The sequence below is a fragment of the Eubalaena glacialis genome, chromosome 14, assembly GCF_028564815.1.
Source record: "Eubalaena glacialis isolate mEubGla1 chromosome 14, mEubGla1.1.hap2.+ XY, whole genome shotgun sequence".
NCBI classification, from domain to species: domain Eukaryota; kingdom Metazoa; phylum Chordata; class Mammalia; order Artiodactyla; family Balaenidae; genus Eubalaena; species Eubalaena glacialis.
This window is the reverse complement of record NC_083729.1, coordinates 21357482-21370599: the sequence shown is the minus strand read 5'-3', so window position 1 is coordinate 21370599 and position 13118 is coordinate 21357482. Positions and strand designations below refer to the sequence as shown.

The following is a 13118-nucleotide window of genomic DNA, read 5'->3' as shown; positions in this document are numbered from 1 at the left end:
TTTCCCAATTGCTGGTTGTAATCCTGTGTGCCTGCTCTGCTCTGCACCTCACCGCTGGGGGCCCACAGCAGCTCAGGTGGCAGTGGATGTGAGAACCTCTATAAGCTGGGAAGGGGCATATAAATATCTGGAATAATCATTACTGCTGTTACCCCAAGCCTCAAAGCAAAAGTTTAATGGGATCAGTAAACACTTTCCCAGCTGCGGGTTCGGGATCCCAGACCAGATGCTGGATGCACTAGTGCTGGTTTCTTCCCAGGCAAGATGCACACAGAGCTGGCTTCTAAAATATGCACAGTTCCCACCCACGGGATGAATGCCGACAAGCTCAGTCTTTGCAGGAATGTGATATCACAGATGTGACAGACCTTTTTACTGTCATCCCACACAAAACAGCCTTGTAGAAATCAACAGCAGAGCGTGACCCAATCCTGTTCCGGAGGCTTTCAAAAGGATTATATTTACGATAATCAAAAGGAAAGGTGATTGTGTGACTGCTGAATGTTCATAACTGTCTTTATGCAAGAAAAGTAAGCTGTGAAAGATCTTTAGAAATCAATAGAAATGATGTTCATGGAGGTTAAGTCTTCACATGGAACAAGGGTGATGCTATAACGAGTGAAAAAGACAGAATTCAATAAGCGTACCCAAGATACTTAGAAGTATGTTTAAACACACACACACCCACACAAAGAAAAAAAATAGAAGGAAATATACCAAAACATTAACAATGACTGTTTTGGGATGATGAGATTCTGAGTAATTTATTTTTTCTAATTTTATGAAATTTATTTCATAGAATATATGACTTTCATAATACTGTATACATAAAAAAAATTAATTTGGAGGAAACTAAAACTACTTAAAATTTAGTTAACCATGTTTATGTATTTAAAATACTTTCTTTTAAAGTTATGAAACATTTCAACCATACAGTAAAAGTACAGAACATAATACAACACATACCCATGAACCCACTGCTCAAATTTAACAGATGTTAGCTTTTTACTGTATTTACCTTACATGTTTTTTAATTTAAAAAAATGAAAGAAAATATTTCGAATACAACTGGAGCCCTCCATCCTATTCCCATCCCTTAACCCTGAGGTTGATATAAATTTCTCCCATCCATGTTTTTATACTTTTACTATATTTGTTTTGCAAATCTGAAAAATGTACACAAGTGGTATTATACTGTCCATGTCCTTTTGCAACTTGCTTTTTTTATTTGACAGAATTAAGATTCATTTATGGAGAGATATTTCATTCATCTAAATTAATTCACTGTATGAACATTCCTCCAGGTATGTAGTCATTTCTGAGTTCACGGACATTGACTGCTATACCTGATGCTTGAACATTCTCACGCACACCAGGGTGGTCCCTGCATTCAGGGTATATGGTGCCCGGAAGTAGAATTGCTGCTTCCTGACACATACGCTTCTCCAATTATGCCAGACACGACCATGGAACAGCTAACACTCTAGGGCCTACTGGAGCCTGGTGGCTGACCAGAACTGGCCATTTATCAACCCAGGCCCTTATTTTTTTTTGACATAAACTACTATCTAGCCAAGCATTCCCCACTGTGTATGTGGCATTCATTTCTATTGTGAATGTGAGACTTCACATCTCTCACTGTTAAGTTAATATGGACTTTAGGACCATTTGTTTAACCAACAGACGCAGCATCATCACACACATTTGGCAGGATATGAAACATAATTTTACTATTTCAAAGGGTTACCATTATTTTGTTTTTGATATTGATGACATACCACTGGGTAAATCTGGGTTTATTTGATGCCCAGTCATGTCACATCCACTTGTTCCCTAAGAAAAACCAGTATTCCTTTTTTTTTTTAACATCTTTATTGGAGTATAATTGCTTTACAATGGTATGTTAGTTTCTGCTGTATAACAAAGTGAATCAGCTATATGTATACATATATCCTCATATCCCTTCCCTTTGGCGTCTCCCTCCCACCCTATCTCACCCCTCTAGGGGGACACAAAGCACCGAGCTGATCTCCCTATGCTATGCAGATGCTTCCCACTAGCTATCTATTTTACATTTAAAACCAATATTCTTAATGGTAATCCATTTTATGTCACAGTTTCCAGGCATACGCTTGGCAGGAACTTGTACTGAACTCAACCTAAACCTGTTATTATAAATGTCATCTTTATGCTTCAGAAGTTATCAGACCACTGTGGGCACATGCGGGTCTCCGTATTGACCAGGGACCTGCTCAGCAAGTTGGAAAGAAATTTCAGATATAATTTATTTGCTGACATCACAGCGTTGGAAAGAACAGTGCATTGGCCCTTCCTGGTTTTGTCAGGACAAAGATCTTTGGAGAGTCATTCTCTACCATCTTCTACGTTGCTGCAGCTCTAATCACGTTTTGCTGAGTTCCCAGTAGCAATGGTTTTTTCTCTACCCCTCCACCCTGCCCCCAAAAGGGAAAGGCTTGGTTCTCTGGCTCCAAGGCCAAGAACCAATAGGTCAAGGCACAGACTTTGTACCCTGTTGTTGAGAAGGCACTTGGGCCAGAGCTTATCTGTGGGGTTTTTCATTAGGGGTGGGGGAGGGACTTCCTGTGAGCATATTTTGACACTAGTGCTCAGAAAATGGGTGTGTTTGGGGGGAGGTGATTGGAATCATAATAGCAGGGTCTGCTAGTATCTAGATGTATAGATTAAGGGCAACTCAATCTTCACAGAGGGAACAATCCTACACTGAGAATTAAATAAGAAGTATTTGGATGTGCTTTGTAAACTAAGTCCAATGCAAACGTTTCGACATTTCTTAATGCAGTTGAGAAAGCCATCACTTGTTCAGACGGATCTGCTTCTCTTGGAATTGCTGAACCACTTCCTTTTCTTTTCACATTGAATTTATCTTCCATCTTTTACTCATACTCGCTCGAAGTACAAGAGAAAAAAAAAATAACCAGATCAGTGGTTTCTCTCTTGCTCTGAATAACTTCCTTGCCCTTCAGGGATCTTGTTGGCTGCTCCCTGGCCCTCAGGAAAGCCAGCTCTTAAGCAGCACCACTCCTTGGGATGTGAGAGACTCCCCAAAGAAGGGCCTGAGCATTTCGTCAAGTGAGATGATGTATGTATGGTACCTAGAACCATGCCTGGCACTCAGTAAACACCTTTCTCATCCCGAAACGTACGCCCACCAGCCAACGCCAGCTCCATGGGTATGTGGCTTATGCAGTCCCACAGTGCCCTGTGTTCAGACTGGCTCTGTCCTGGTTTAATCTTTGCTGTCATCTTGAAATTCTTAATAGTTTTTAAACAAGGAGTCCCACATTTTTATCAGCTACATTGACCTGATCTAGGGAGGTCACGCTCGTAACAGGTTTACGCTGGCTTCACTGCCAATTCATCCAGCTCACACTGGGGGCTCAGGACCCTGACCCTTTCTCCGATAATTCCCTTTAAGGCCGCTTGAATGCTGACCACTGCTCCAACCTCTTTTACAGTCTCCCCAACACCTTTTATCAAATGCCCCTTTTCTCTGAAAAACAAACAAAACAACACAAACCCTCCCAGCAACCAGCTTTTCTCCAGGACACCAAGTGATACATGATTGTTCCTTGGGACCACCCACTGTCCCTCTGGCTACATACAGCTCCCAAGCCTTTTCTTGACCAGTTGAGCTCATTCTTCAGCTGACTGGTTTTCTCTAAATTGCACATTTATAATTAACTGCACTTTTCAATTTCCTTTTACTTTTCACTCCTACCTTCTGGGTCTCAGCCTCTATTACTTCATCTAGGGCATGGTCCCACTTCTGACCTTGCAATGCTCTCACTGTAAGCATTACCATATCTAAAACTCACCCTTCATTCTTTGAATTTTCACCACAGGAGACAGGCAACATTCAATCTGCAATATACCTTGGGAAAAGGACATTTTCCCACACTTAACCTGCTTGCCATTTTAAAAAAAATTTATTTATTTTATTTATTTTTGGCTGTGTTGGGTCTTTATTGCTGTGCGCGGGCTTTCTCTAGTTGCGGCGAGCGGGGGCCACTCTCTGTTGCGGTGCGTGGGCTTCCCATTGCGGTGGCTTCTCTTGTTGCACAGCACGGGCTTTAGGCGTGCGGGCTTCAGTAGTTGTGGCTCACGGGCTCTAGAGAGCAGGCTCAGTAGTTGTGGCGCACGGGCTTAGTTGCTCCGCGGCATGTGGGATCTTCCCGGATCAGGGCTCGAACCCGTGTCCCCTGCATTGGCAGGTGGATTCTTAACCACTGCACCACCAGGGAAGTCCCCTGCTTGCCATTTTTAAAACACATTAATGTTATATTTAGAGGCAAAATAGTAGAGTGACAAGAACCAGACTTTAAGGCAGGCAGATCTAGGTTTAAATCCTAGCTCCATCACTTATGGTTATAAGACCTTGGGCAAGTTATTTAATCTCTTTGAGCTTCATTTTCCCCATTTGTAAAATGGAGTAATAATACACCCCTTGTGGGGTTACCATGAGGATTAAATGAGATAATGCACGTAAAGCACCTGGGACAGCACCTGCACATAGTAGGAGCCCAATAAATACTAGTGATTTATACTACTATTATAGCTATTATAGTTAATAAACAATAAGCATAATTTGTAGGTAGCATGAATGTGCACACCGTGTTATGTGTACCAGATGCTCCAGAAGAAGGGAGAAATATAAGTACCTTAGAGTCCAGTCAGCAAACAGGACGAGAAAAAAGTTCATTTCTAATAGAAATGACTTCAAAATAATGAGAGTACAAAGCAGCACAAGATAACATTCCTCAATGGTGATGGCAACATCAAGTTCAACAGACCAGAGGCGGGGAAGGACACAGTAGGATGGGCAGGCTGAGGGCTGGAAGGGGACAGGATGAGACACTCCGGGGTAGGAAATGATGTGGGCAGAGCCGGGGACACAGCCAGAGGACAGAGAATAGATCTGTTTGGTCTTGGCTGAGGCAAACTGTGTGGACCTTGATGAGCTTGGATTCCATCAATCAGCAAAGTTTAGCAACTTGTGTGTGTGGAGGCGGTGGTGATGAGGGGGCTTCGGGAGTGTGGGGTTTAGGAGCACATTTACAGAGAGGACTCTGATCACCCCCATCTCTGGACATGTCTGTAGTCACAGCAGGCTTCCGGGCGGAGCAAGAACATGAAAATCAGACTCCAGAACATGGCCCTGACTGCTCAGTGCAAACTCGACTGCAGTGCTGAGATGATGGACCTCAGCCTGGGGACTGGGATGAATGACATATGTGAAACCTGTTTCGGGGAAGAAGTAGCAGCCAGGTTTGATGACAGAAGAGGAGGGGATGTAAATAACAGGGGAGGTTTTATGCCTGTGTGGCTGAAAAAATAGTATCAGGAGAGGAACAACCAAATTTAGGAGGGAAGGGAGTCTTTAGAAATCTTAAGGCAGAGCTGATGGAGGGACAATGGAGCAGATGAAAATTGCTAATTATAACCAACATCCATTGAGCACATACTCTGTGGCTATTTAATTCTCACAACAGTCCTGTGAAATATGTATTATTATTCCCATTATTCAGATGAGGAAACTGAGGGTTGATATTCATATCTATTAGGTTGGGAAGGACATCTCTTCCCATCCATTTGGGAGGGGGGTGGATAGAGGAGGAGATGACCTGAGGTGACATGGAGGAGAGCTGAGGGTGCCCAGGCCCTTGGTCCCAGACTTCTTAGCAAAACAGAGGAAAGGTTTTGGGAAAATTAGGAGTGTCAGTCTGAGCCAAGACGAGGTTTAAGAAAACTGTATGGGAAATGCACTACAGAATCAACGAGGGAGGGCTGAAGTAAACTTGCCATATTATAATGGGTCAGTTCCATGAAGCCAGGAGCTGGGACCGAGAAAGCAGGCTGGGATTGCTGAGGGAGTGGGGAGTCCAGGGACAGACTGACAAAGGCATCCAGGTGGAGGTCCAGCACAGCCAAAAATGGGGAGGGGTCCCAGAGCAGAGTTTGGTTGGGGCTTAGAGTGACATCTGAATTTTTATGTTTGTTAGAAATACAGTTCGATTCTCCGATGGTATGTGAAGGCAGGGTGCTCTGGTGGGAGAGGCCTGAGCTCTGGAGCCTGGCACACCTGGGTCCGAGATCTGGCTTTATCGCTGAGGAGTCCTGTGGTCTTGAGCAAGTAAGCTCTGGCTTGGGAGGATGGGGGTGCCATTCCTGGAAGCAGGGGTCCCTGGGAGAGGAGTGGGGTTGTGGTGGATGTGTTGAGTTTGGGGCAGGTGCATGGAGGTGTCTAGGTTGTAGCTGTAAACCTGGGAGTCATCAGTAACAGATCACCTGGAGAGAGAAGGTGGGGAGGGGGAGAAGGCAATCTGGGATAGGATCCTGAGAAGCAACCACAGAGGAGAAGAGTAAGACGAAGACAAGACCATGGAAGGAGACTGGGAAGGAGAGCCAAGAGGCAGGAGGAAGAGCAGGCTGGCACAGGGTTATGGAAGCCAAGAAAACCCTGTCACCAACGCAAGAATCTCCCTGGCTCACTGGCTTCAAGAAGAGGTGAGCTGCCCTAGAAGTTAAGATGCCTTCGAGGGAAACCCAAGCTCCCCTTCCCAGACGTGAGCATACCAGGGTAGCCTTCAGGTCTCAGGGACAGTGAACACATCTGCTTGGGAAGCCCTGATTTAAGCCTGCCTGGCTCCGGCTCAACAGGTAGACCCTGGGCACACAGGCCACAACCAGCTGCAAGCGCTGCTGAGAGCGAGAGAAAGGTAGGGATTCAGTGTGAAATCCCCATCTGCCCTCCTCCCTTCAGCCCCGTCCATAAAGAACAGGCCTGACTGCTATGCTGTGGGGAGCAGCTGGGTCAGGCACAGGTCAGACCAGGCTGGGCAAGAGCTCTTGCTCCCCCTTCCCTTCTGTTGCAAATTCCTGAAGACAAAGAGGTGCTGGCTTTCTCCAGGGCTGCTTGTGCAGTGGCCTTGTGGCAGAAGTGCCGGCTGAGCCTGGGAAAGCTAATTTCAAAGGACCCCGCAGGGAAAGATGGCTCCTCGGCTCTGGATTCTCAACCCTGGAGGGGCCCAGGGCAGCAGGGGAGTAACCCCCACATAGAAACTTTGGGATGAAACTAGACCCAGAGAAAATCTCCTGAAGGGATGCAGACCAACACAGGGACCTGGTCCCCACGAAGTGCTGCAGGAGAGGGTCACCTGCACAGCAAAGTGCTGCCCTCACCTAATCTTCATGACCACTGTGTTGGACAGATGTTTTCACCATCTCAGTTTTTGAGACATAAGCCAAGACTGGGATCCAGGTATTTTTATTCCAAATCTCATACTCTTCCATAACACTGAGAATAGATTTGATAGCAACAAATAGTAACTAAGCACAGAGCCTCATAGCCTGGGGCAATCCCACTGCAGATTCAGGGTCTCCCACTTGGTATACTTAAAATAGACAACAGATAAGGAAGTATATACATCAGCCCTAACATTTTCTCATTTTGGAACTAGGAATACATGAATACCAAATGGTGGGAGAAATGTAAAAGCATGCATGGCTTTTATCATGAGACGATGCACATTTCTGTGGTTAAGACATTTCCTTTAAATCTGGGAATGAACTGTGTTAAGTCCCAGACCCAACAGACTAGCATGTCCTAGGGACGCAGAAGCTAGCAAAAAGTGACACCACTCCCGCGGAAGCCATCGGACCACTGTGGCAGTTAGCACCTAGGCTGAACTCACGTTCAGGAGAGAAATGAACATTTACTGACAGCCTGCTTTGTGCAATGTTCTTAATATTATTAATATTTATTATCTTATTTGATCCTCAGAATGACTCTGTAATTTAAAGCAAGGGCTCAAACAGATATTTGTATACCCATGTGCATAGCAGCATTACTCATAATAGCCAAAACGTGGAAGCAACCAAGTGTCTATCGACAGATGAATGAATAAACATAATGTGGTACATACATAAAATGGATGTTATCCAACCTTAAAAAAGGAAAGAAATTATGACACATGCTCCAACATGGTTGAAACTTGAGGACATTATGCTCAGTGAAATAAGCCAGTCACAGATGGACAAAAAATGTATGATTCCACTTCTATGAGGTATCTAGAATAGTCAACTTCATAGAGATGGAAAGTGTAATGGTGGTTGCCAGGGGCTGGGAGGAGTGGGGGATGGGAAAGTTAGTATTTACAGAGTACAGAATTTCAGCTGGGGAAGATGAAAAAGTTCTGGAGATGGATTATTGTGGTGACAACATTGTGAATGTACTTAATGTCACTGAACTGTACACTTAAAAATGATTAAAATGATAAATTTTATGTTATATATATTTTATCACAATAGAAAATTTAAAATACATGATTCTGTAGGGTAGAGGTTACTCCTCTCGTCTTACAGATAAGAAAAATGGGGCTCAGAGGAAATCATGCAGCCAGACTGAATGAGGGTCTATCTGCCACTAGCACCCTAGGTTTCCTTTACATTATGCCGCCCCTTCTAGAGCTCAGGATAGCCCTGGTCTGACTGCGGGGTTCCCTGGCTCCAAGATTCCTCTGTCAAAGGATGGAGAAAAGCCCAAGTGAAATTGGACCTAACTGCAGTTTAGAAACAGAGGGGTAGGTGTGGCTTGGGCTTGAATTACAGGGCTAAACCTGAGAATTGTGCCAACATCTAAAATTATGAAATGAGGATCTCCAGGCGTCTCTCTAATCCAGAATGATTATCTTCACTGCCGAGCATCCAATTTAAATCATTGTGTTTAATACAAAGCCACAGAACAGAGCAGGCTGTCTCCCGACATGCAGTTACCATGGAGACCGGAGATGATCCTCAGAGGGAGTTATGTGGCGGAGAGAATGTGGCTGCCAGCTTCTGAGAAGCCAGAGGGCCAGGGGAAACCGTTCTAAAATAGAGCCCAGAGATGCTCTTTGTCATCTTCCTCCTTAGCAAAGCCCCTTCTAATCCCAAAGCGGGAAAGTTTACAGGTAAGCAGGTCATGACCATCTTTATTAAAAGTCCAGGCTGCCCACAGATGCCAGACAAGAGGGGTTTGTCAACAATCCAGAAATAAACCACATGTAACCCCATCTGCTCTCCTTCCCTCATCTACTCCAGTGTTGGCGAAGTCTTCATTTTGGTCCCAAAGCTCAGTGATAATAGTGCCATCAAGCTGCCGAGGAAGGCTGTCCTGAGGCCGTGCTGGGTGCTGATGCTGGGGAATGCGGGCTGGCGTCTGCTCTGGGAGGCAGGGAGGCCTATGCCTGTACTTACTAGCTTGGAAAGGCATTTCACTCCCTGAGACTCAGCTTCTCCACCTGCAAAGGAAGGAAAATAAGGCCTGCCTGAGGGGGGCTTTAAAGATCATGATACGCGTATAAGGGATACAGAAATGCTGGGCCTGACAGGGCAGTGCAGCCTTCCTGGAGGGGACAGCGGCTGGAAGCTTAGCTGCAGGTCCTACGCAGAGCCATGCACTGCCAGGTGACACCTGGGGGTCTGGGAGCCCAGAGCCCGTGAGAGGCTCCACACGCTCCAGGCTGAACACTGTATTTTCCACACAGCAGGAAAAGCAGCCTCTTTGATGGGCCACTATGTCTGGGGCTTAGAGATGCAGAACGACAGTGCTCTCCCAAATATGAGTCCTAGTTATCTTAAGCCTGGCAAAGTGAGAGTCAGGGCACCAAACCAGGAAAGAGCTACAGCCCAGGCCTGGTGGTAACAAAGGGTACCAAACAGAATGGAAACCTGACAGAGGGAAGGGGAGAGGGTGGCAACAGCTCAGTGGTTAGAATTTCAGTTCATGTAAGTTTTATCCTAACCTAGTCCGCTCAGAACTCCCCGGCCCACTTCTGTTCTCCACTGACTCTAAATGTAAGACAAAGAGGGAGCAGAATGAACTCTTCCCTATGACGTCATCACAATTTATTATACATAAAGATATGGATCATGTGATGATAATATATCGAGATCAATATGTAGCCAAGTATCATGGAACATCCTCATGGACCTCATCTGAACCCCCAGCACCCAGTTAAGTTCCTTTTAACACACACACATCGCAGATTTTTTCTCTCCAAATAACTTTAGAAAATTCTTAACTTTTGGCTAACGGAAAGGGACCATGCTAAGGGCTGAGAAAGTTTATCAGGTGCTTGGTTAATGCACTCAGTTTACTGTTCTCTTAAGTTTTTGGTTTACAGCCTGCACTAAAAAAGTTTGCTTCCAAGGAGATAGAATAGCCAAAACAACTTTGAAAAAGAAGGACAAAGTTGGAAGACTCATACCACCGGCTTTCAGGACTTACTGTAAACCTATCATAATCAAGACATTGTGGTATAGGTGTAAAGATAGATACATAGATCAAAAGAACAGAAAAGAGAGTGCAAAAATAGACCCACACATATATGGTCAACTGATTTTTGACAAGGGATGATCTTTTCAACAAATGGTGCTGGAACAATTGGATAGCCATATGTAAAAAAACTGAACCTCAACCCTTACTGGATACCATATATAAAAACTAACTTAGGGCTTCCCTGGTGGCGCAGTGGTTGAGAATCTGCCTGCCAAGGCAGGGGACACGGGTTCGAGCCCTGGTCTGGGAAGATCCCACATGCCGCGGAGCAACTAGGCCCGTGAGCCACAACTACTGAGCCTGCGCGTCTGGAGCTTGTGCTCCGCAACAAGAGAGGCCGCGACAGTGAGAGGCCCGCGCACCGCGATGAAGAGTGGCCCCGGCTCGCTGCAACTAGAGAAAGCCTTTGCACGGAAACGAAGACCCAACACAGCCAAAAATAAATAAATAAATAAATAAATAAATAAATTTAAAAAAACCAAAAAAACCCCCACCAGCTTAAAAATAATGATAATAATAAAATAAATAAATTAAAAAAAAAAACTAACTTAAAATGAATCATAGACCTAAATGTAAGAGCTAAGATTATAAAACTTCTAAAAGAAAACATAGGAGAAAATCTTAGTGACCTTGGATTTCACAAAAATTTCTCAATTACAGCACGAAAAACAAACTATGAAAGAAAAAGAATTAATAAATTGAACTTCAAAATGAAAAACTTTTGCTCTTCCAATGACATTGTTAAGAAAATGAAGAGGTAAGTCATAGCCTGGGAGAAAATATTTGCAAAACATGTACCCAACAAACGACTTGTAGCTAGAACATATAAACAACTCTGACAACCCAATAAAAAGAAGACAAACAGTGCTCACTTTGGCAACACTAAACTTGGAACAATATGGAGAAGATTAGCATGGTCCCCGCACAAGGATGACACACAGATTCCTGAAGCATTCCATATTTTTCAGTTGTAAGGTAAATAAGTACTAGGGATGTAATGTATGACATGATAAATTAACACTGCTGGATGTTACAGGTGAAAGTCATTAAGAGAGTAAATCCTAAGAGTTCTGATCACAAGGAAAAATTTTTTTTCTTTTTCTTAAAAAAATTTATTTATTTATTTTGGCTGCGCCAGGTCTTAGTTGTAGCACACAGGACCTTCACTGTGGCATGCGGGCTTCTTAGTTGTGGCATGCATGTGGGATCTAGTTCCCTGATCAGGGATCGAACCTGGGCTCCCTGCACTGGGAACGTGGAGTCTTACCCACTGGACCACCAGGGAAGTCCCTCTTTTTCTTTTATTTTGTATTTATATGGGATGATGGATGGTCACTAAACTTATTGTGGTAATCTTTTCATGAAGTATATAAGTCAAATAATTATGCTGTACATCTTAAACTTATACAGTGCTGTATATCAACTATATTTCCATAAAACTAGAAAGGAAAAAATAAAGATTTACCTATTCTTTACATTTCATTAAAAAAAAAAAAAGAAGACCAATGACTCAAAACATAGGGAAAAGATGTGAACTCTTCACCAAAGATATACAGAGGGCAAATAAGCACATGTAGAGACATTCAACACTAGAGAAATGCAAATTAAAACCATAGTGAGCTACCACTGATACATCTGTTAGATGGCTAAAATTAAAAAGACTGACCATAACAAGTGATGGCAAAAATGTGGAGCCTGGAAGGAACAGAAAATATTACAACCACTTTGGAAACCAGTTTGGCAATTTCTTAAAAAGCTAAAGGTACACCTACCATATATTCTAGGCCTCCCACTTCTAGGTAATTACACAGGGGAATGTAAGCATATGTCCACACAAACACTTGTACACAGATATCCATAGTCGCTTTATCTGTAGTTGCCAAAAACTTAATAATGCTAAGTCAGAAACTAGACCAAAAAAGAAATACATACTGTATTTTCCAATTATATAAAAATGTGAGAAAATGCAAATTAATCTATAGTGACAGTAAACAGATCAGTGGTTGCCAGCGCAGGGAAGGATTACAAGGGACACCAAGACACTTTGGCGGGGGTCAGTGATGGATATGTTTATTATATTAATGGTGATGGCTCCACAGTATATACGTATGTCAAAGTGTATCAAACCATACACTTTAAAAATGTGTGGCTTATTGTATGTCAATTATACCTTAATCAAGTTGTTTAAAAAAAAAGTGTAACACATAGAATAAAAAAAAAAAAAAAGTGGCTTCCTGGGCTACCCAGTCGTGACCTTCTTCATTCTGTACATACTCTTCCCAAGAATAGAGTTCACCAACATACATCAAGTTTAATTTTATTTTTAAATATTGAGAACACTGTAGAGAGTTTAAATCTAAAGAAGAAAGTTATTTATAGATGAGGGGTTGAATTCGTTAATCTCCAGTGGCACTTCCAGCTCTAAAACTGTGTGCACGAGTGAGTGCACGTGTGTGTATGTGAGAGTGCGTGTGTAAGTGTGCGACTGTGAGAGTATGTGAAAGTGTCTAAGTGTGTGAGTGTGTGTGTAGTGTGAGATAAACATTTGTGACTGAGGGACTTCCCTGGTGGTGCAGTGGTTAAGAATCCACCTGCCAAAGCAGGAGACACGGGTTTGAGCCCTGGTCTAGGAAGATCCCACATGCCACGGAGCAACTAAGCCCGTGCGCCACAACTACTGAGTCTGTGCTCTAGAGCCCACGAGCCACAACTACTGAAGCCCGCGCGCCTAGAGCCCGTGCTCTGCAACAAGAAGAGC

The 13118-nt window shown here is 43.6% G+C and overlaps 1 protein-coding gene and 1 non-coding gene across 2 annotated transcripts in view; one reads left to right on the top strand and one right to left on the bottom strand.

Moving 5' to 3' along the window:
• Positions 1–13118, bottom strand: part of DPYSL5 (dihydropyrimidinase like 5) — an 85802-nt gene that overhangs the window by 25532 nt on the left and 47152 nt on the right. The window lies entirely within an intron of this gene.
• On the top strand, positions 11218–11325 carry LOC133074865 (U6 spliceosomal RNA). The gene has a single exon (XR_009697270.1). It is a non-coding gene; the product is annotated as a U6 spliceosomal RNA (small nuclear RNA).